General features: G+C 37.5%; 1 protein-coding gene across 2 annotated transcripts in view; it reads left to right on the top strand.

Moving 5' to 3' along the window:
- Positions 1–25375, top strand: part of PDGFC (platelet derived growth factor C) — a 272436-nt gene that overhangs the window by 100470 nt on the left and 146591 nt on the right. The window contains exon 2 of one of the 2 annotated variants that reach the window (XM_064267639.1): positions 21058–21118. The exons of the other annotated variant lie outside the window; for it this stretch is intronic. The gene's annotated coding sequence lies outside the window, so the exon portion shown is untranslated. The remainder of the gene's footprint in view (positions 1–21057; positions 21119–25375) is intronic. 2 annotated transcript variants of the gene reach the window in all.

Raw genomic sequence — 25375 nt, 5'->3', positions numbered from 1 at the left:
TCAGATGACATCTTATAGAGGAATGCCTCTTGAACAGTATAAAATGCAGTGCAAATTCAGTTGAAAGGTATATTTAGGGAAACTACTAGATCTGAGAGCAAAATTTTGTAGTTACAACTGGATATTTGATTAGGAGGAAAGATCTGAGAGGGGAGAGAGAGAAAAAAAAAACCCTCAACAGAATTAAGAAATCATGGCTGGTGGAGGATAGACTTCTGTCTGGGCAAGAAAACTAGATTTTTCAAGATAACGTTGAGTGAAAAATGAGAGGTTGGTAATCATCGATAATAGTGAGTGCTTGAATCCTTCATTGCACAGGAGCAGACCCACAAAGTTCTGGCAGTTCACAAAGGAATCGTTGCACACCATGGGGTTGAATGTTAGAGTACTCCAAAGAGTTGGGAAGGTGTTTAACAGATTTACTTGGAAAAAATTCTTTTTTTCCTCAACCATACAGTTCTTGGATGAAAAAAATCATCTCTTTAATTATGTGAGAGCTGTGTGTATCTATTTTTTTCCTTCTGAACAGAAAACTTATTGTGAATGCTTAATGCAGATGGCTACTGAAGGCTTACACACCAATTGGTAAAGGAACCAAAATGGACTGATAATAAATATTCAGTGTTGGGGGAGGTGAGTGTGGGGGAACTAAAAAGGAAAAATGACCAAAACGATGAGAAAGAATAATGTCAAATGCACACACATACACACACATGCATGCAAAAAAAAAAAAAAAAAAAGACGTAGCAAGATTGAGAAGAAATCAAAGCAGCAAGTAAAAGATTTCAACAAGAAAAGTTAGGCAGAATATGTGAAAAAGGGACAGGGACCACAACAGAGAACCCCTGTGGGAGCAGCAGAGCAGTAGGATGCAGAGCTCAAAGTCTCGTAAAAAGACCAGACTTAATGGTCTGATTGAGACTAGAAGGACCTCAGAGGTCATGGTTCCTGGACCCTCTGTTAGCCCAAGACTGGAACCGTTCCCAATGCTAGTTCTTCAGACAGGGCTTGGACTGGACTATAACACAGAAAATGATCCTGGCGAGGAGTGAGCTTCTTGGATCAAGTAGACACATGAGACTATGTGGGCAGCTCCTGTCTGGAGGGGAGATGAAAGGGCAGAGGGGGTCAGGAGCTGGCTGAATGGACATGGGGAGAGAGAGTGGAGGGAAGGAGCGGGCTGTCTCATTAGGGGGAGAGCAACTAGGAGTACATAGCGAGGTATATATAAATTTTTGTATGAGAGACGGACTTGATTTCTAAACTTTCACTTAAAGCACAATTAAAAAAAAAAAGAAATGCTGAAAAAAAAAAAAAAAAGACTATGTGAGAGGAACTCCTGAAGAAAGATTTCTGGGTGAAGCAACAAGAAGAAAAAGAAAGCATCACGTGATTGGGGGAAGATGCTCTTCAGAGAATATTTTGATCTAAAATCTAGTGTTATGTCTGAATGTACAGTCAGAAAATATTTTTATCACTCAAGGGCTCTGTCAAACCGAACTAAATTAGATAGATGGTATAATGATGTGTGCAAAGCTGAAGCTAAAGCCGAAGCTAAAACAGTGGTCACCCAGAGACAGATTGACTAATAAATGACTTACTATGACATTAAAATTTTTCTTCCCTTTATCTTATTGTCTAAGAGGATGAGTGTGATGTTTCTGATAAACACACAGTGGGGCAATGGGATGGAACTCCTTTTCTTACTTAACTCTCCAGTGGCAAAACAAGTAACAGGTAACGCTGTTGACCAACTCTGGGACCTCCCCATGGGTCCTGCCGTGGTTTGACATTAATTTAAATGTTAGAACCTTTTGGTTCTGTTTGACATATAGTGCACATACCATTATAACCATGTTTGTATTTCTGTTGAGGTAAAAACTTGTATTTTATTTATAAGGGTGTTATGGGTGGAATTGTGTGCCCCCCAAAAGACATGTCGAAGTCCTAACCTCATGTGAATGCGACCTTATTTGAGAATAAGATCTTTGTAGATGTAGTTGTGTAATCAAGTTAAGAGGAGGTCCTTATCCAGTGCGGAGGGAGGACGGCCATGTGAAGATGCAGGCAGAGACTGGAGTGCTGCTGCCACAAGCCAAGGAGTGCCAGGCACTAGCAGAAGCTAGAAAACTCAAGGAAGCATTCTACCCTTAGAGCCTTCAGTGAGAGCATGGCCCTGTTGACACTCTGGACAAGGGCTCCTAGCTTCCAGAACTCTGAGAAAATGAATTTCTGGTGTTCTAAGTCTTTTAGGCAACTGTGTTTTTCATGTCGTTTAATCTGGGGCCAAATTTTTCTGTTCTTTTCTGTATATCAACATGGTCTCTTAAATTTTCTTTAACAATTATTGATTTATCTTCTCATCTCTTCCAATCTCTTCTAATCCTCTCTTTTCTTTCTTTTTCTTTTTTTGACTGATGTTATTATTTCTGTTGTATTATCAGTTGGCCAGTTACTATGAAGTAAAATGAAATGTGTGACCTCAGGTAGAATACTAATGCTCAGATTTTAATGATAACATGCATAACCTGTTCTTAACCCTGAGAGGGAAGGAGATTACAGATGGACATGGTATAGTAACAGACATTGAAATGAACAGCACTGTGTGTTTTCTGCCTGTGTGTTAGTAAGTGGTTGAGTTATTCTCCTTCTTATTAGACCTTTTAAATAAATACTCAGTAGAAATGCATTTATAAAGCAGATTTTCACACCTGCACTAAACTAGGATGTTATGAAACATGCATAGAGATTTTTCTTCTTACATTCTAATGAATATATGATCACAGACATTTATATGGAGTATAGAAATAAGTTCCTAAAATGTATGTGTATTTACATAGAGAAATGCTAATTTGATGTCATTGTTTAGGATACTTCTAATTGCATGTAATATAAGTCAAATCGAAGTGCGTTAGATACTAAGTTTGTTGCCTCAGTAAATCTAGAGTTAGGGCAGCTCAGGGTTCGTGAATTCAGGGGCTCAGTGATATCATTACCAGACTCTGCACCTTTTTTTCTCCATCATCCTCAGCACATCAGTTTTAGTCTTAGGTTTATCCCAAATATCCCTTCCTTGCACAGTTGTGTCCAGAAATAGAAAAAGGAAGGTTCTCCACACAAATATCTTTTTAAAGTAGCCATCTTTCCCAGATGACACCCTGCAGACTCCCCTGTCACTGGCCAGACTGGGGTCTCATGACTGTGCCTAAACCAGCTGCTAGCCCAGGGGAGAGGAGAGCACTATTGTATTAGGCCAGCTATGCTTCACCCCTGGAGCTGGGGAGGTGTCCAGCTTCCCCGCAGGACATAGCACTCAGAGGAGGGAAAATAACAGCAAGATTCAGCTAATAGGGTAGAATGAGTGAAGGATAACAAAACAATGTCTGCCAGATACGAACTCATAATATTTTATGTATCTGCTAAACAAACAAAACTACTTTATTTTTAAAGCATGGGGTTTAAATTTTTAACAAGTCTCAACTAGAAGTACAAATCTTGTAGGATCAATCTTTTAGGGTGAAACAGCTGTTCACCTTCTGATCCTCTGTGAATAAGCCACATATTACAAGATAGCCTGTAGTGCATTGCCATTTTACGGACAAATATTCCCAGATCAGCAGTTAAGGTTATATGAAAGAGGCTTTCTGTAAGTTTCTCCTGATTTATCTTATATAACGTTCTTCCCTTCTTATCCTCCACTATCCCTTCATTTTCACCACCACCTCCCCCCCGCCCACTGGCCACCAAGTCTCATTTCCTGTTAAACCTGCTGTCGTTTTGCTTCTGCAGTGTAAGGTTTTGATACTTTAACAAGCATTTTATGTGATAATTCTTAATCCAGGTGTTGGGAACTGTTGTGCAAGATTAAATATGAGCCTGAGTGTGCCAGGACACCTTAAGAAGAACTGCCAATATTATTTTTCTTTATTGGGAAGTAAGAATAAGGAGTATAGAGTCCTAAATCTTATTTCACAAAATTGAAGTGGCAGAAATTTGAAAATAATGAGAGGGTACTTTAAATTATAAGTTGCCATTTGTATTGTTGTGCAACATACATATTTAAATTGTTAAAAATTGAAAGTCATAAAGCCACACATGCTGAGTTTTTATAAAGGGCATGCAACATTCTAAGCCTCATTAAATGCATTTGAAATGATTATTAAAGCATAGAAAATGTTGAAACCGACATTTTCATCGATCAATCTGTATATGAAACATAATAATCATTTGCTTTAGGAAATATCTGTAAAGCAGGATTTCATTAGATGCTGCCATAATGGAGAAGGTAAGTAAAATAAGCTGCACTTTGACATAAAATATTTGCTACAGAGAATTTAGATCTTGCGTTTGGTGACCTTTCTCATGCCTGCATTTGAGGTTTGCATCAGGTAAACAGCTCTTTAGCCTCTAAACGGCTACCTGAAAGTGCTTGTCAAACTTTGCACATATTTCTAAAGTTAAGTCAATGGGTTCTTTCCCCGTTTTTCTGAGAGAATTGGAACTGTTAAACATTTCTGAGGTAGATATTACATAGCTTACACAACTGTATTGATAGAACAAAGCCATTTGCCATAATTTTTTTCTGCATACACAAACTTTCCTTCTGCAGATGATAAACATCTTATGTTAAACTTTATATCCATAATGATATATATTTTTTACTAATCAACTATAGAGAGAAATATTTAAAATTGTAAGTTCCTAAATTTGTCTTTGATTTCATAATCTATTTCTGTTATATGGAAAAGGAAAAATTAGGATGCAGGATTATTCAAAATCATAAATGTTAAATATACATATTTCAGCCGATTTGGTCTAATTAATACATAGTTAAGTAAATGTGACATTGTTGTGGAATCTAAATATATTTGAAGGGAAAAAAATGCACGAGGACTAAGGAGCGTACACTGAAATTAGTTTATTTGCAATTGCGATTGGTGGCAAGAGCTTCCATCTGGTTCTTTTTTGGATGACAAGACTCGATTTTAGCTACAGCCGAGGACTTAAAAATTGGAAGAATGAAACTAAAAATTAAAGCCTCAAAATCCAAACCACCAGCCATACAAGTAACTATTATTTTTATTATATGATGTCTTTAATAAAATAAAAGTTAGAGATAGATGTTAAAGTGCAAACGCAGGGAATTTACCAGTAATTTTTTCGATTTTGGTTATTTTCTGGAATCAGAAATGAAGTTTGTAATAGGCTGGTTGCCATGTATCATTGTGTTTATCATTGTTAAAATCTGTTAATGAAGAGGGCGGGAAACTGGGTCAGTCATGGCAGAGTCACACTGAACAAGTTTCTCAATCCGTATATGGTATGGGTGTATTTGGATATTAACAAATTGAAGTTTACAATGTGTTTTAAATTAAATATTAAAATTCCTCTTTTAGCTTTGTAAATAATAAATTGGTGTACAAATATTTGGAGGGCCACGTGATAGAAGATACTTGAATGGGCAAATTAAAAAAAATAGAAATTTTTCATTAAACTTTTACTTCTTTGTCATTTATATAGGAAGTCTGAAGAGGCAAGGGCTAAGTGATTATTTTTACTTCTTTGGATCCAGGTACTCCTTTTACTGGTTCTAATTAACCATTGGAGTCCCTGGGTGGTGCAAATGGGTAACACCCTCAGCTGCTAACAGAAAGGTTGGAGGTTCAAGCCCACCTATGGGCACCTCAAAAGAAATGCCTGCCTCTCTGCTTCCAAAAAATCAGTCACAAAAGTCCTGTGGAGCACAGTTCTCCTCTGACACACATAGGGTCGCCATGAGTTGGTGTTGACTCGATGGCTACTGGTTACTTAGCCTTTTTAGTAACTGTTTAAGGTATTGCCTGTTGAAAAGAAAAATGTCCAGAAATTTGAATCAGTGAATCAGATTTTCTCTAACTGGTAAAATGGTAACTGCTGGCCAGGCTAGATCCTGGGTAATATGTTAGCAGTAGGACACTCTTTATTACCAGCCCCACTGCATTTCCGTGATAACCTTGGAAACTGTAGAAAACCTTTCTCACAAGCCTGCACTGGAGCCTGGCCATGGAGTCTCTTTCTTGTCTCTTTTACCTTGCCATCGGCCTTGGACTTAGCCTTACCAATTGTTATCGTTCCTGCTGAGAAGGAAGGAAGTTAAGTAAGAAGATAGGAAGTGCCCTTCTGAAATGAAGAGAGAAGGCACAAGCCACCTGTGCCCTGTTTGCCTTCACCTGGGTTTCCTCCTGATCTTGTTTAGCGTTCCTTCTTGCAAAGGGTCTCTAAGGGAAGGGGATCCTTAGGGATCCACAGTAGGATGTATACTTTTAGTACTTCTACTAAACTTCAGGGTGGATTAATGCTAAGTGATTTACAGAGATGGAAATCCCTAACTCCTCCCTCTATATGGTATATTAGCAGTATTGGCCAACAGAGACCCATATCCGGTGGGCATACTTGTATTCAGCAAAAGTGAAAGCCAGCTGAGAAGTAGCACAGAATCCTTGAAGCCCCATACCCAGATATGATGTCATAGTTGATTAAATTTTCAGTGAAGGACAGAAATAGCAGTTTGAATATACAGCTCCACAACTCTTCTTCAGGATATTGTGAGAGACAAAGAGGTCTCGGATCATTAAAGATTTCCTTGTCTTTTTCAGAAAGAAAGTTAAGAAAACACTCTGAGATGGCTATAATTTAGAGACATGGTCACTGGCAATATTCTAGTTAATTTTACACACTATGAGCTGTTCTTGACAAAGACGCATTCAGAAAAGTGCTTAGAAACGCTAGACGGGTGGTGATGTGAAGCCAGAGATAGAGAATGTCTTTTCTGAATTATATCTTGGAACTCGGAAGGTACAGGTTTCTAATCAGTGATATTGACTCATGGTGTGTATGTGGATACAGGAAGTTACTGGATACATATTTTAAGATTACAGAACTTGAGAGAAGGGACTTTTGCATGTCATCACATATACAGCAACGCCATGAGCAGCATTTTTGAAATAAGTAATGATGTCAGTGTGCTCTGGATAACGTGGAAATGAAGGAACCTGCTTTATAAGATTAACTCTGAGTAAAATCTCCTTTCTCAGAGTCTCTGTGATGAATAACACAACTCTCCAGAAATCACGAGAACATATGATAAACTGTAAAAGTAAGGATTAGAAAGAAAGAAGGCCAACGTTTAGATTCATTTGAATCAGCATGATTAGAATGGGAGGGAAAATTGAGAGTGCCGAAAAGATAATTCACTTTTTCATTCCATGAACTTTTTTATTCAATTCTTAATATGCCATGAACACCCTTTAAGGTGTTGGAAATTCAATGGTATCTTTTGCTGTTTGGGAAACTCACAGATTACTTGAATACTCAAATATTAAAGACCTGTAACAAAGATAGTCAGAAATGAACAGTTGAGCACTTTAAGTATATAAGTTCATATGTATATAGTTAGATGTTAATACATTCACTTCTAGCATAACAAAAGGAATTTTCAGTGTCCAAAGAGGTAAAAATGCTGTCTTAAACTATTTAGTGTAGTTTAAAAAAAAAAAAAAACAAGGGTGTGGGAGCAGAAATTTCCTCAGGACAACCAGCCCAAGAATGCTGAAAAGCTTTGTTTTGGAGGTCACCTAGGTAGAATACATTTTATCCTCATATGTATATGGTATTTTAATTTTGTTCTGAATTAAGTCTCATGTCAAAAATATTCTATCCAATTTTTATGTTGAGAGTTTCAAAATAAGCCAGCACAAGTTAGAAGAGTAAGATTCTTAACCATGAAAAGGCTTATTTTTAAAATTCTGTCAATGAGGCCCTTTGACCACCCCTCTTGAGAGTATGTAAGCCATATATTTTAGAATCCAGTGTAAATTTTTCCTTTTTTGAACAGTGACTCCTGTTTTCATCTCTGTTATTTCAAAGCCTTGTATCGTTTTACATGCACTTAAACTTGTGCCTTAGATGGTCTTAGAGAAATCTATTCCAAAATTTAGTGTTGCTTACTTTTAGTGAAAAGATTGGCATTGAATAAAATTTAAACTTTTTAAGAAGGGAGTGTAATTCTTGTCACGTGTGACTTTCCATAATTATTTAAGTGTTATGCATGGCATAGATTTCTCAGCCCTGTATGCTTTATATATATATATATATATATGATGGTAATTTTAACTCTCAATATATTTTGACATCTTTCTTAGGCTGTCGTATATATAGGGCGTTAAATGAACATTTAAGGATAATTGCCTTAAATTCGTTCTGTTTTTTTCCTCTGTAGGAAGTGGATCATGTGGTCAGTTACATTTTCGTATTATTTTGAGTTCCTGGTAATAGGGACAAAATCCTCTTCAGATTTTTTTGAATCTTGATGGGACTTGTTTTCCTCAAAATATTTTGGTCAGAAAAATCTTTTATTAGAGTTCTATACAAAATAAATAATAGGTAACGAATGCCAAGCTTTCAAATTAAAGAATAGATTTTCTTAGCAGTGTCTTGTTTCAGTTGTGAAATAACTAAGCAGCAGCATATATGAGAATTAGGAGTCTTGAATACTTGTTAAATGCTACGGCTGCTAACCAAAGGGTCGACAGTTCGAATCCGCCAGGTGCTCCTCGGAAACTCTGTGGGGCACTTCTGCTCTGTCCTATAGGGTTGCTATGAATCGGAATGGACTCGACGGCACTGGGTTTTGGGTACTGGGACTACTTTATGTATAAAAATCCAGCCTGGAAAGTCTGTCTGTTAATGTATGGTTGTAAAAATAATTGTTAATTTTACTTTGCAGATTACTTGAGACTTTGAAAAAACTGTGTGCTTCAGGAAAGGACAAATACCAGGTTATTGTTTAAAATCAGAGCAGTAAAAACCTGTATGTTCCATTTGGTAGCTAGAAGATGCCTGTGAACCAGGTTTTAGAACACTGAAATTAGAAATAGATGCCCCACTGTTTGTATAAAGCCTTAAATAAAGGCTCTGGTGGGCAGATTTATTCTTTATTATTACTATTTATTTATTTATTTATTTATTTATTTATTGTGCTTCAGGTGTAAGTTTACAGCTCAAGTTAGTTTTGCATTCAGAAATTTGTGCACGTATTGTTTTATGACATTGGTTTCAGCCCCATCTTTATTATCAGTGTACTATACCTGCTGGTGAAACCCAGTTTTTTGTTGTTGTTTATTTGTTTTTGTTTTTTGTGCCTTTGAAGACTTCATTTTTGCTATCTTTATTACTGCTAGGCTTTTTATGAAAGACAGGAATTCAAATAAGTAAACAACTTAAGCAAAGAAAAAAGGAATTGAAACCTGAAGCGCTTTGCTCTCTCAAATTAGATCTGCTTTTCATGACTTTGCTGTATCACGCCTTTGAACATCTTCAAAGATGCTATTTCCAGGCAGAGTCATGCTCACTTGTACTGGGGATTAGGACTTCAAATTGTCTTTGCAAAGACACAACTCAATCCATAGCAGAGGAAAATAAGGGGAAATCCTGCTAACCAGCCCCTTGTTGTTGTTGTTGTTGTTAGGTGCCATCGAGTCGGTTACGACTCGCAGCGACCCTATGCACAACAGAACAAAACACTGCCTGATCCTGAGCCATCCTTACAATCGTTGTTATGCTTGAGCTCATTGTTGCAGCCACTGTGTCAGTCCACCTCATTGAGGGTCTTCCTCTTTTCCGCTGACCCTGTACTCTGCCAAGCATGATGTTCTTCTCCGGGAACTGATCCCTCCTGACAACATGTCCAAAGTAGGTAAGACACAGCCTCACCATCCTTGCTTCTAAGGAGCATTCTGGTTATGCCTCTTCTAAGACAGATTTGTTTGTTCTTTTGGCAGTCTATGGTACATTCAATATTCTTCGTCAACACCACAATTCAAAGGCGTCAATTCTTCTTCGGTCTTCCTTATTCATTGTCCAGCTTTCACATGCATATGATGCGATTGAAAACACCCTGGCTTGGTTCAGTTGCAGCTTATTTTTCAAGGTGACCTCTTTGCTCTTCAACACTTTAAGGAAGTCCTTTGCAGCAAATTTACCCAATGCAACGCGTCTTTTGATTTCTTGACTGCTGCTTCCATGGCTGTGGATTGTGGATCCAAGTAAAATGAAATCCTTGACAACTTCAATCTTTTCTCCGTTTATTATGATGGTGCTCATTGGTCCAGTTTTGAGAATTTTTGTTTTCTTTATGTAGAGGTGCAATCCATACTGAAGGTGGTAGTCTTTGATCTTCATTAGTAAGTGCTTCAAGTCCTCTTCACTTTCAGTAAGCAAGGTTGTGTCATCTGCGTGTTGTTAATGAGTCTTCCTCCAATTTTGACACCCTGTTCTTCTTCATATAGCCCAGCTTCTCCTATGATTTGCTGAGCATACAGATTGAATAGGTATGGTGAAAGAATACAACCCTGCCGCACGCCTTTCCTGACTTTAAACCAATCAGTATCCCCTTGTTCTGTCCGAACAACTGCCTCTTGATCTATGTAAAGTTTCCTCATGAGCACAATTAAGTGTTCTGGAATTCCCATTCTTCGCAAACCACCAACCTTTCAGTTAGCAGCCAAGTGCTTTAACCACTGTGCCACCAGGGTTCCTGTGATCCATGTATAGTGAGCTACTACTGTCGATGGAAATTTCTCCTATTCCTCAATTATTGGGTTTTTAAAAGTAGTTGTAAAAACTGGTCTTGGAGGGGAGCTTGTAATGAATAGCAAATGCTTCGTATATTTATGAATTCCATTACACATTTAGCACTGTGTGTACATATTCTCTCCTTCAGTTTAAATTTTACAAAAGACTAAGAGTAGAAATGAATTGTTAATTTGTAGCAGTCCTAAAATGCACTGGGACTGAAATGCTTGCTGTGTGCAGAAGCTTTTCTTATTAAAGATCAGATCATTTGAACTCTATATGCAGTAGTCATCGAGTTGATTCTGACTCATAGAGACCCTATAGGACAGAGTAAAACTGCCCCACAGGGTTTCCAAGGAGTGGCTGGTGGATCCAACTACCAACCTTTTGGTTAGCAGCCGTATCTCTTAACCACTGCACCACCAGGGCCCCTATTTAGTAGTATTAACCTAGAATGTTGACAAAAGTATATATAATAAGACATGTTGTGTGGCCTCAAGTGAATTTTTGGTCTAGTTAAGGAAATGAAACTTTCCATCAATTAATAAAACATTGCCATCAATTAAAGAACAGTGAAGGTTTATGAGCTTAAACTGCGGAACTTGACAGCCTGACAGATGTGCCTCAGGCATTCAGACACCTTGAGAGTATTGTGTGCAGGGGGCCCTGGGGCTTTGTGCAAGAAGCCAGTCTCTGGCCGGCCCTTAGAAGCCTTGAGTCAACAGGGTATTCCAATAGGAGGAGTGCATCAGAGAGTTGTCACCAATGATGTTTTCTAATGTTTGTGCCTGAAAACAAACCCTAAATCAGGTTTTCTGATGTGAAGGTCTAGTCTTGTTTGCATCTCTTCTGGGCTGTCATACACACATCGCTCTGGCTACCAAGATGTCCACACGTGTGCATATCATGTGAAATTGTTGTTTAGTGGTGTGCGTGTGTGTGTAATCTTCAACCATAGTAAATGACGGCAGCTGTGACTATTGTGTTAAAGTGGTCCAGTTTTAACCAGCGTGAACAAAACTACTATTTTTAATCCATGGTAGTAATTTATAATTTTAGTAATCTTATATGTGATTTTTTTTACCAAGAATTTTTTTTAATCTTATGTTTTTTTTGGTTGGTTGGTCTTTAATTTTTTTTAATTAACCACTGAATTTTTGAGATCCTAAAAACTGTTATAAAAACTGTAGATTTATTAGACAGACTTTGAGAACTAGCCTTTAGGGTTACATTATAGGGAATAATATGAAATTATACACAGTGTGGAAAAATAGTTGCAAGTTCTAAAACAGCTGAGAGTAGTAACAGACTTGAGGACCCTTATGTATTGCCCCTTATAAAGTAAATTTCCATTTTAACTTTTTGATTGTATCCACACCATTGTATATCATCACTCAAATTTTTAAGTAAAAAAAGAACAATGACCTATTAACTTTAAAAAATATTTTTTTATATTTTTGGTGAAAGTTTACTCAGGAAATTAAGTTCTCATTTAACAATTTCTATAGATGTTGTTCAGTGCCATTTGTTACATTCTTCACAATACAGCAACACTCATTATTTCCATTTTGGTTGTTCTGTTTCCATTAATCTAGCTTCCCCATCCCCCCAGCTGTCTTGTCTTTGGTTTGGGTAAATGTTAACCGTTTGGTTTCATCTAGACGATTATTTTGAGGAGCATAGTACTCACAGATGATTTTATTTATTTTATGGGCCAATCTGTCATTTGGCTGAAAGGTGACCTCTAGAAGTGGTTTGAGTTCCCAGTTTAAAGAATATCTCAGGGCGATAGTCTTGGGAGTTCATTGCATCTCTACCAGTCAGTAAGTCTGGCCTTTCTTTAAGAATCTGAGTTTTGTTCTACATTTTTCTTCCATTCTATCTGAAACTATCTATTGGTTGCCTGGTTGGAATGGTCAGTGGTGGTAGCCAGGCACCATCTAGTTCTTCTGATCTCAAAGTAGGTGATTTCATTGTTCCTGTCGACTATTGGTTCCATATACTAGTTTCTTCTTTCAGTCTTTTATTTTTTTCTTTCTCTTTAGCTCTGGATAAGTAGAGACTAATAGTTTTATCGTTGATGGCAGCTCACAAGCTTTTAAGACCCCAGAATCTTTATGGGCTGTTGTTGTTAGCTGCCATCAAGTTGGTTCTGACTCATAGCGACCTTGTCTACAACAGAACGAAACACTGCCTGATCCTGCACCACCCTCACAATTATTGGTATGTTTGAGCCCATTGTTGCAGCCGCTGTGTCTATCCATCTCGTTGAGGGTCTTCCTTTTTTCTACTGACCCTCTAGTTTACCAAGCATGGTGTCCTTCTCCAGGGACTGGTCCCTGTTGATAACATGTCCAAAGTATGTGAGATGGACTTTCACTATTGTCGCTTCTAAGAAACATTCTGGCTGTACTTCTTTCAAGACAGACTTGTTCGTTCTTCTGGCAGTCCATTCAATTTTCTTCATCAACACCATAATTCAAAGACATCAATTCTTCTTGGGTCTTTCTTACTCATTGTCCAGCTTTCACATGCATATGAGACAATTGAATATATCATGGCTTGTGTCTGGCACACCTTAGTCCTCAAAGTGACATCATTGCTTTGAAACACTTTAAAGAGGTCTTTTGCAGCAGGTTTGCCCAATGCAATATGACCTTTGATTTCTTGACTGTTGCTTCTGTGGGTATTGATTAAACACAATTTCAATTAAATTCTTGCGGAATTTCATGAAACTTGATCAGCTCGTCTAAAAATTGGTTTAGAAAGTATCTTAAACTACCTGTTGCCCCACCTACAAGACAGCCTTGTGGACAAACCTCTCTACCTTATGACATCTAAACCTGCAGACGATGCTTTGGCAGAGTGCCTTCCAGCGTCTCTCCCTTCCGGAGTAGATCCACAAAGCCTCAGCCACCATCCTTGGGCCGGTGGGCGAGTCAGACAACATTTTGTGATTTACATCTGGGTTGGTGGTGGACCTGGATGTTGATGCAACCCTGGAACATGTGCAGGATCCTCAGAGTACTGTGAAGGTCCAAGTCTTATATCCAGATGGCTAGACACAGGTGATCCACCCCAAGCCAGCTGGCTTCCAGAATCCTGGCCGAGGATGGCACTGTGTCATCACTCAAGTGTACCTCTTCCACCCTACCTGAACAGAATGATGACAGGTAGAAGTGAGGCTACTGTTGACCTATGCCTCCAATGCACACATTCCAAAATCCCCCTGGATTGAGGGTGTTGAGGTATCGCCGCAGATGGAAACCAGCATCGAGGGCACCGTTCCCTTCAGCAAGCTTGTCAAAGTTTACGTAATGCCCAAGCTCACAAGGGGCTGAATCACAAGCGGTCTTGACAACACATGGCCGAGAAGGCCCTTCTTCATTATAGACTCAAAGAGCATATGCTTATGGAAGATAGTTATTTAAGTCCAAGAAGTGCTTGAGCTCATCATGGACAAGACAGAGAATAGAGAATAGAGACTTGGAGAAACATCAACTCAGGCACAGAAGGGTGCAATTCTATAGAATCTACGGTAGGTACCTAAGGTAGGGAAGAAAGTAGACAGTGATGCCAGATACACAGTGAAATTAAGCCATTGAAAGATCAGTCAGTAGCTGTTGTATTTTCCTGTTGGTGGCTCACTGATAGGAAAGTTACAAATTCAGTGTCTGAAAATGTGTGTATTGCTTACCTTTTTAGTCGTCCTTATAAAATGGCATGCTTCTCCTGAGAGAGTTGTTCCTACATGTCTTTATTTTTCCCTTTGGGTGTTTTTGTTCCTAACAGTATCATTAGGCTGACCCGCCACCAGATGTGCTTGCTCACCCAGCCCTAGCTATTTTAATGCTGGTGACAGATACTCCTTAAATAGCATTGTTGGCACAGGGATTGTTTCTCAGAAAAATTTATTTTCTCAGCACCAAAATTTTATTTGACTTCCAAGTGATCTAGGAAAGATTTATTTCCAATTCAACAATTACAGTAGATAAAAAAAAAAAAATTCATTACAAGTTCCAAAAAGCTTCTCTTTCTTTTTAGTGACAGTTATGACCATCCCTAAAGGTTTTAAATACATGACATTCATAATATAATGCCCTTTTTGTCACAAAAATTTATTCATTTGGTTTCCTTATGTGACATTACTTTTGTAACTGAGTCAAATGATTTTCACTTGAGTCTGACTTTCACCTTTTTTTCTTGTACACGTTTGTGGATTCTTAGCCCTCCCATCAGGTCCATATTATTTGAAGTTTATGGTTTTAAATTTACTGACTGTTTACTATATAAAAATATTAAAATTAGATATCACATGCCTGTGAGCACAAGAGGAACAAACCACTTAAAATATAAGCCTTGTGTGGTTATGTTGAGTATTTTTCAGTTCTCGACAACTCGTCTTGATGACTTGCAGCTTTTCCTAAGGCGCCAAGCAGGGTGTGAGAGAAGTGACAGATGAGTGCACTTGACCATGACGTTAACATCCTAGCCCTCTGTGCTCACCTCCCACCAACAGGAGCCCCACCGACCACCACCCTTTCCTGAAGCAGAAAGAAATCTTAAAGATGGTGAACATAGAGATTTATTATATGCTTTCAAAAACCACTAACATCAAGAGTATGAAGGGTCACCTACTGTTAGTGCTTATTGGTCTGTAGTTCAAGTAGCTGTCACTGGTGAGCCAGCTGTAAGTGTGAGCCAGGACTGAGCCGCAGCAGCCTGGCTCAGACGGCGTGCTCATAACCCGGTAGGCAGTCAATGAATGTATGTTGACTGCATTACCCAGGCATGGTTCTAAAATCTGATTCTATTTAGAATATATTCATGACAAGATTTATTGAAAATGTCAGCTTAATATAAACCCATTAAATTGGATTTTTATAGTGTCCTCCACTGTTAGGCTTTTTATGGTGAGGGGGGTAAATGACAAAATAATAAGTTCATTCCAGTGATTGCCTGTCTTCTCCATCCCACTCACACCCTCCAGTAACAAACGGAGAAATAATGATGCTTCCCAAGCGTGGTATGAGCCTGAATCCAAGAAAGACTAAAATACACTCACTGTACTATTTTACCGTAAAGTTAATATACCAAACTCACCAAAGGACTAAGGGATGGGACCTATTTACTCTACAGTTGTCGAGAAAAAGTGTTTTTGTTAATATTATTCAATGAAATATTCAATAACGTAGATAGAGCTTAAAAATATAGTGCTGATATCTTTTGCAAACATTCTTTATGAAAAAAAAAAAAGTCTGGTGAAAGCTTTTACTTATGTTGTTATAACAGTTGTTTAAGAACTGAAAAATAATGTGCCTAATGCTTGTGTTACTGCTTTTCAACCTGGTTGAATGAGCTTTTTTTGCTTTAAGAAAGTGAATTGAGGAAATTTCTTAGATACGTTTGGAAAATGAAGCACTATCAACTCAGTCAACAAAGAATTAGGATTGTATAAAATAGCCAGTGAACCCTGTGAAAGCCAGAACTCGACAGGACGACCTTGTTTTCTGGGTCTCACAAGTCTTCCGTCTGCAGCAGGGCGCAGCTTACCACTTTCCTGTCGCTCTCTATTAGTGGGAAATATTTGCGTTTTCCTTCTCTGATAGGCTTCCACCTTACACAGGTTCCAGCTTTCACAGGTTTTACTGCATTTTATGCTACCTGACTCACCTACATGGTTTGGGAGAACCAATGTCCATTTTAAAATACATGAACTCTTGTTTCTACTCACCCTGAAGGTGCTCCTTACAGTTGCCATAGAAGGAAGCAGCTTAGCCATCTGTTTCTGCAGTTTGGAGCATCTTCCCTGGTGGGTCTCACATTCATTATTGCTTTTTTTGTTTTCTCTTTTTGTGATGTCTTAATCCAGGTAGAAGTTTTTTCTTGGTAGAGTTGTGGTGGTAATCCTCCTCAAAGGGTTACTTGAAGGTAACTCACGTTAAGTGCTTAACCCAGTTTCTGGTCTTCAGTAGGTCCTCAAAAAGTGGCAACTGCTATTACCATTCTCACTTAAAAATTATTACAGTTAATACAACCTTCCTGATGAAATACAGAAGTGTAATTGACTTATCTACTATATCCTTTTATATATACATTTCTTGATAACACAAATCTTTAAAATTTCTTAAAAAAAAATGATATACACCTTTTTCTGTGTGAATGTAAAGAATTTTAAGATTGTTCTAAATGAGACACTGGAGTTGTATTTTTCCACATGGTGTACTCAATACTTCTGTGCAGCTCCATTGACTGTATGTGAAATGTTGTCATTATTTCTTTATAAAAACATCCTATATAAAGTATATTTACCAACTGATTCCAAAACTCAAGTTAGTCTTTTGAAGTGTGTTTCTTTTTATAATTCCTCTTTCCTCTAATTGGTTACTCTTTTATGTTGATGTTATTTTCTCAAAATGGCACTGTTTACCCTTCTGATCCTGGAGTGAAGAACTCATCATTTTTTTAATTTAAAATGGAGAAGTTATTTTTGAAGAAAGTGTTTTTAACCTTGAATTCACAGATAAAAGTGTTCATAGATGGCTTCTAGGGATTGGATAAATACTTTAAAATTGTATGCTATTGTGTGAAAACTTGGGAGTATGCATTTAGATATGTGATTTTCTGGTTGGGGCATCCATCAGAACGTTTCATCGGATTCTCAAAACTTTCGCAAGGCATTGGTTTAAAAGGATCAAGAAAATCGTATTTGTTTTTAAGTACTTGGTTCAGAAGTTTAACAAACTAGAGAATTCTGAAGTGTAGTTTTATAATTGGAGCCATTATAAAGGAACAGAGGATTATAGACGTTATTTAGCAATTCATGTCAAGGTTTGTTTTTGTCTGAAAACTTTCTGCATTATTATATCCTTCTGTCTAGGTCACCTTACTGGCATGCTCTTTAGCATAATGGTGCTTCTGTACTGTGCCGTCATACCATAGTACTTATCATCAGTCCTAAGCATTACATTTATACTTCACATCGAGCACAGAAAATTAAAGCATAAGGCTAACTAAAGTTTTGATCTTGGAATTGTGGTAAGGAAAGGATTGTGAAAAGGAAATTCTCAAATATGTCATTCTTTGGGATATATGTGGACATCCCAAGTGTGACCAAGAGAATAGGGATTTTATTTTTTACAACTAATACTTAAGTTGTAAAATAATTCCCTTCCATAATTATGGTGTTCTTTAGATAAGCATTTTTAAAAAAAAAATTTTTTTTCTTTTTTTTAATAAGTTGTAAAATAATTCCCTTCCATAATTATGGTGTTCTTTAGCTAAAATCTTCCAGTTGTTGCAAGCTTTATCTTAGGGATCTCAAAGATCCAGATGAAGTCATTCCAGGCATGATTTCAGTGTATCACCATTCCATGCAAACCGATCTGATGACTTGCTTATAGGTTGTTGGTGCCTTTTTGTGAGGCATCTTGGCCAAGCCTCTTAAGTGAGTGACCGCCAGAAAACAATTATAGGCCAGAAATCAACCCATATGTCATCCTTTCTGTCTACCAAAATTTCTTCGCAAACACGTTTACACATAAAACTTGGGCTTTTATTTTAGGCAATTCAGCCAGTCAACAAATATTTCTTAAATGTCTGTTATGTGTGAGGTGCTTTGCTATGCTTTGGGAGATACAACAGCAGAGAAACAAACAACAAAAACAAGGCAAACACCCAGGCAAAATTACTGACCTTTTAGTGTTTATTAATAAAATTATACACAGTTACTTTAAAAAATAAATAAATATATGAATCATTCGTTTTGAAGCATAAGCAGTTTTGACATTTTATTTAGTACCCATTTAGTGCTGTTTCATTTTTTCCATGTTATTTTTTAAGCTATATGTCGGAATCGGATTGTTGGCAACGGGTTTGGTTTTATTTTTAATCATTAAACACATTTTAAATCCTCTCCTGTAAATTAATGCTTAATTTATCACTTTTTCATGGAGCTCCAAATTCTGGAAGAATGTTTATAATTAGAAGTAGAAATAAAGTCAGTCCTACTACACCAAGTAGTGGAAGGGAGCCAGAATCCAGCAAATCAGTAATAATTGATAATGATGTCTCCTGGTCCATCTGCAGTACTAGAAATACCTCACAAACAGCCCATTAACATGCAGTTAAATATAAGACATTATTAGGGTTGCTCTTGATTTTGTTGTTACTGTTTTAGTCTACCTTGAAATAAAGTACCAAGTTTAGAAATAGAAAGAACGGTTATGCTCAGTGGACTAGGTAGTGGGAGGCTAGTGGGAAAACATACACTTAAGAATTGATCTCACAGATGTCCAGATTGAATGATTTCCTGGAGCATGAGGTGGAGTGGAAGAGAATAAGCTTTAGACTCAAAAAATCTGGATCGAAGATAACGCTGTTCTTTGTCATTAGAATAGCCACATGTTCAAGTGTTTGGGAACATAAAAACAAGCCTGGTTTTATGGCTGTTGTTCTGACCAAATGATACCACCCGTTTTGATTCTTAAAAATGTATTGCTTTGGCAAATACATTGTATGGTCACCCTATTTATTGTGACAGCTAAATCTATTTTCACAGTAATAAAATTTTTATTACAGCATATACATTTAGTTTTTAAGGTTCTTGAGATAGTCAGAAAAAAACTTACTTAAAAGAAAGTATTTTGCAATCTGAAAATCCTAAGAACCATACCGAAAAATAAACAAACCCATTGCCATCATGTCAATTCCAACTCATAGCGACCCTATCAGAACTATAAGGAGGTCTGTAAACATCAGTAGGTTCTTTTGGGCAGAGTGATTAAGGTGACTACATAAAAGAGATTAGTTCTATTTTAATCATGCCATTCTTGAACAAATTGGTATAACACTTGTTTGATTACTTGTGTAAGGCCTATTTTCTCAAGTTATCTTGGGTTCAAAAGTCATAGAGTATTAAAACCTAGACTTTGTTATAAGGATGAGGGATATATTCCATTTAATTAAAAAATTCAATGGATTTACTGAGTGAGAAAAATGAAACCAATTATTTAATAATTTCATCAGAGTTCAATTCAATTTTGAACATTCTTATGGCTTGCTAATTTATCATCATCAGGAGATACTTGAGTGTCCTTCTGTTAGCTTTGGGAAATAATTTATTATTTTCATAGACTTTTATCAGAAATCACAATTTTTAATGCTTATCCATATGAATTTGATCTTAGGTGTTCAATTCCTCAAACGAAAAAAAACAATTCCATGTGCCTCTACTCCTGACTTCTGTTTTATTTCACACGATCCATTTAATCTCTGTAAAATGGCTACCAGTAAACCAGTTGCTGTTGACTCCAACTCATGGAGGCCCCATGTATGTCAGCGTAGAAGTGTGCTCCACAGAGTCTTCAGTGGCTGAGCTTTTGTAAGCAGGTCAGCCGACCTTTCTTCCAATGCTCCTCTTGGTGGGTTCCAGCCTCCAGTCTTTCAATTAGCAGCTGAACGTGTTAACCATTTGCACTACCCAGGGATTCTGTAAAATGGCTACACCTTAGCTTTTTGAATTTCTTCTGGGGAGGCTGATGGAAGACTTCAGTCTTTTTTAATCTTATAATGAAATTGTATTAATCTGAAGTAACACAAAACAAAGCCAGTTCTTACCAATAGCAGATGAGTTTTCAACAACATCAAGGTCCTTTTATTAATCAGAAAGAAGAAACTAATGTTGCCATTTACTGAGAAACTGAGAAACCATTTACTGAATGGCAGAACTACAGAAACTTGACAAGCAAGAATCAGCTCACCATGGAGCTTTTAAAAATATAGTTTTGGGGACAGGATGTTTGGTGATAATAATTACTACTTCACAGTATTATTAAAAAGAATAGATAGATAATGTATATGAAAGTATCTGGCCAGTAACTGGAATTTCGAGTAGGAACTCAATAGATGGAGCCCCTGGGTGGTGCAAATGGTTAACATGCTTGGGTACTAATCAAAAGGATAAAGATTCAAGTTTACCTGCAGGTGTCTGGAAGAAAGGCCTGGCAATCTACTTCCAAAAAATCAGCCATTAAAATCCCTACAGAGGATAGTTCTACGCTGACATACATGGCTTAGCATGAGTCGGAGTTGATAGATGGTAACTGGTTTGGTTTGGGGTTTTTTGGTACTCAGTAGATATTAACTGAATGAATGAGCAAGATCTGGGAAGAATGAAGAGTCAAGGGGATATACCCTACAAAATAATGCTCTTTCTTTTATTTTTTTCTATGCCAGCCAAGACCCTCTCCCTTAAAGATTAGCAAAAATGATCATGAATAAAAGCTCACTGGATTGACTCAGTTAATCATTTTTACAAGCTTTATGTGTCTTTTCAATTATTCAAATTTTTTACTTCCAAAATCTGAACTTGAAGATTCTGAACCACCTAGACTAGGATTTGAGGTCGCCAAAAGACTCAATTTTACTATCTCCATCTACTGGCAGGGAGGAACTATACCCAAGCATCTGGACTGGCATAGAAAAGAGGAGAAAGAACATTTAAAAGGTAAGCAAGCAATACATTTTTATATACTCTAAATTTTTAAGCTTTTCTTATCATATACTCCTATTTTTATTGTACGCTCATATAATCAAAGTTGATATAATGAATCATCTTAAGGCAGAAAGATTTTTAGGTGGTACAATGCTTTTATCCCAGTTTTAACAGGAACAAGTGTAGACTGGAGGTCTTGCTTTCTTAACTGCGTCTTTTTGTCCTCGCCCTTCCACATTTCTCTCTAGTCACTCCATTGCTCCCATGCTGTTTCCCATTCCTACTAACCTACTAAGCATTGTGCTTTCTGAGATGTCTTTATTCTTGTTTCTGTACTCTCTGTCACGTTGAGTATAATTTTTCAGGCAAGTTGTTATGGCGTAGAGAGAGAGCAAGAGTATGTTTTTCAACATGTAGTCAGTTATTCTGGTGTTTCTTAGATTTTTTTTCCCCACACTTTGTTCATAGGTATTTTCTTTTGGCAGAAAATACAGAATAGAAATTTCTTGTTAATTGATGAGTAAAAGTATTTTCTTTTTTTAGCTTTGGTGTTTTGCTTCCCCATCAAAAATTATTTCCCTTTAGTAATTGTGTTTAGCAAGAATGCAATATTGTGATCAAACATTGCAGTTTGATAACGACTATAATATTTTGATGGTTTGTATCATCATGCAGCAATAGATATCTCTGAGTTTAATTCATCTGTTTTAAAATATTAAGTATAATTGTCCTCAAGGTTGATACTGGACGTGTCTTTCTTAAGACTTGTAGCTCAGCCTGAGAATAAGAGCAAGGTAGTCATTTGTCTTGAAAACTGGTATTATTACATTTGCTGTGGTTAGGTATAATTTGCATGCTTTTCCTGTTCTCTTTCTTCTGCACTACCCCTCTTGTCCGTATCTTTGTTCCTTTTCTTTAAGAAGAGGAAATGATGAATTTATAGGGAATATAGATTTTTTATATAGGTGGAGAGTTTTCAACATCAAAATTAGATTTCACAGGCAAGAATTTTCAAGGAGATGCTCTGTTCAGACAGGTCTGTTCACTTGCTGGGAGGTCATGTGTGCAGCCGCTGTCTTTGCTGGCTGCAGGATAAGGAGGGGTTCTCAAACTTTGTGGCATCTGAGAATGTCCAGTCTAACAGACAGTTCAAAGTCTTCACTGAGATCACAAGACAAGGAAGTGGATATTTTTGAATAATGCCAAAGACTTCATAAAGTCAAAATCAGGCCCTATTTTGAATTAAAATATCTTCTTGAATCTCTATTCCGTCCTCTGTTTCAGCTCCTCTTTCTAGTACTCGTGCACTTCGAACTTCTTTTATTTTAAAGCTGTTGTCATAAACCTGTCTTGGAAGAAGTCCAGCCAGAATGCTCCTTAGAAGCAAGGACAGTGAGACTACATCTCACTTACTTTAGACATGTTATCAGGTGGGACCAGTCTCCCTGGACAAGGATGTCATGCTTGGTAACGTAGAAGGTCAGCAAAAAAGAGGCAGACCCTCCGTGAGATGGACAGACACAGTGGCTGCAACAGTGAGCTCAAACATGGCAGCTATTGCGAGAACTGCGCAGGATCAGGCAGAGTTTCCGTATGTTGTACACTGGGTCATTTTGAGTCGAAACCAACTCAAGGGCACCTAACAAACCGTCATAAAATAGCTGTTGCTGAAGAATGCATCTAATAGCTATATTCAAACCAGTTCTAGACTGAAGTATGTTTAAAATTGTCATGTACTTGCTCATTCACTCTTTTATTGTAGACCAGCCAGGCAATAAAATAACATAAGCTAAGGTGATAACAGCATGGCATGCTGGGTGTTCTTGGCATGTCTGTAATTGTTCTCATGATCATTATTAAACAATGCTTTGAGAAATAAAATTTAAGTAACCTATTTTCCCACCAAAATTATGGGAGTTCTATTATGAATTTATAGTTTTCATTTCTTTTAAACACCTCACAACTGTGTTTTTTTTTTTTTTGATGTTTTTCCATCACTTTATAATAGATAGGAGTTGTTAAGGGTTGGGTGTGGAGCGGGGAGGTGGTGTTTTCCAGCAAGACAGATCGGTGAGGAGATTCATGAGCACAGTTTATTTAAACAGCCTGTGAGGGGGGAGCCATGTCCCAGCATCATTTCTCTTCATGTATTCCTGATACCATTTTGTGGAATAACTGCCAAAACCAAAGATTCTTGCTACAAGTGTAAATCTCAAGCATTGCTTATGCAATTGCTTTATCACTTATTGATGAGTGCTTAATAATATTTAAAAATAAGATAGGAGAACACGGTTGTATAGAAAGGACTAAATTTATTATTTTTGCTGTCTTTGAAAATCACTGATATGAAACTCCTATGCTTATTACATGTATATTATAGGCAATCTCCTTTGAATGAAAAACGCTAAATATAACCAGGAAGCAGTATAGTTTCATTTTTCTGTATTAAGGATTGATGAATATACTAATACTGACATAAGTGTTTGTCTATTTTATTGTTCTCATGGGATATTGTTTTTTATTTTTATAATTTTTATTGTGCTTTAAGTGAAACTTTACAAATCAAGTCAGTCTCTCACACAAAAACTTACATACACCTTGCTACATACTCCCAGTTACTCTCACCCTAGTGAGACAGCCCTCTCTCTCCTTCCACTCTCTCTTTTCGTGTCCATTTCGCCAGCTTCTAACCCCCTCTACCCTCTCCTCTCCCCTCCAGGCAGGAGATGCCAACATAGTCTCAAGTGTCCACCTGATCCAAGAAGCTCACTCCTCACCAGCATCCCTCTCCAACCCATTGTCCAGTCCAATCCATGTCTGAAGAGTTGGCTTTGGGAATGTTTCCTGTCCTGGGACAGTAGAAGGTCTGGGGGCTATGACCACTGGGGTCTTTCTAGTCTTAGTCAGACCATGAAGTCTGGTCTTTTTATGAGAATTTGGGGTCTGCATCCCACTGCTCTCCTGGTCCCTCAGGGGTTTTCTGTTGTGTTCCCTGTCAGGGCAGTCGTCAGTTGTAGCCAGGCACTATCTAGTTCTTCTGGTCTCAGGATGATGTAGTCTCCGGTTCACGTGGCCCTTTCTGTCTCTTGGGCTTGTAATTACATTGTGTCCTTGGTGTTCTTCATTCTCCTTTGATCCAGGTGGGCTGACACTCATTAATGCATCTTAGATGGCCGGTTGCTAGCGTTTAAGACCCCAGACAGTCTTCAAAGTGGGATGCAGAATGTTTTCTTAATAGATCTTATTATGCCAATTGACTTAGATGTCCCCTGAAAGCATGGTCCTCAAACCCCTGCCCCTGCTGCACTGGCCTTTGAAGCATTCAGTTTACTTAGGAAACTTTTTTCTTTTGGTTTAGTCACATTGTGCTAACCTCCCCTGTATTGTATTGTCTTTCCCTTCACCTAAAGTAGTTCTTAAAAAAAACATCTAATCAGTGAATATTCCTCTCCCACCTCTGCCTCCCCCCTCTCATAACCACAAAAGTGTGTTTTCTTCTCAGTTAAAACTATTTCTCAATTTCTTATAATAGTGATCTTATATAATATTTGTCCTTTTGCAACTAATTTCACTCAGCATAATGCCTTCTGGGTTCCTCCACGTTATGAAATGTTTCACAGATTCCTCACTGTTCTTTATCGATGCGTAGTATTCCATTGTGTGAATATACCATAATTCATTTATCCATTCATTCCTTGATGGGCACCTTGGTTGCTTCCATCTTTTAGCTATTGTAAACAGTGCTGCAATAAACATGGGTGTGCATGTATCTGTTCATATAAAGGTTCTTATTTCTCTAAGATATATTCTGAGGAGTGGGATTGCTGGAGCCTATGGTAGTTCTATTACTAGCTTTTGAAAGAAGTGCCAAATTGATTTCCAAAGTGGTCGTACCATTTTACATTCCCACCAGCAGTCTATAAGTGTTCTAATCTCTCCACAGCCTCTACAAATTTTGTTATTTTGTGTTTTTTGGATTAATGCCAGCCTTGTTGGAGTGAGATGAAATCTCATCATAGTTTTGATCTGCATTTCTCTAATGGCTGATGACTGTGGACATTTCCTCATGTGTCTGTTAGCAGCCTGAATGTCTTCTTTAAGTGAAGTGTCTATTAATATCTATTGCACATTTTTTAATTGGGCTATTTGTCTTTTTGTAGTTGAGTTTTTGCAGTATCATGTAGATTTTGGAAATCAGGTGGTGATTAGAAATGTCACAGCTAAAAACTTTTTCCCAGTGTGTAGGTAGTCTTTTTACTCTTTTAGTGA

Source organism: Loxodonta africana, chromosome 13 (assembly GCF_030014295.1).
Source record: "Loxodonta africana isolate mLoxAfr1 chromosome 13, mLoxAfr1.hap2, whole genome shotgun sequence".
NCBI lineage: Eukaryota > Metazoa > Chordata > Mammalia > Proboscidea > Elephantidae > Loxodonta > Loxodonta africana.
Note: the sequence above shows the minus strand (reverse complement) of the source record. Positions and strands in the feature narration are given on the sequence as shown.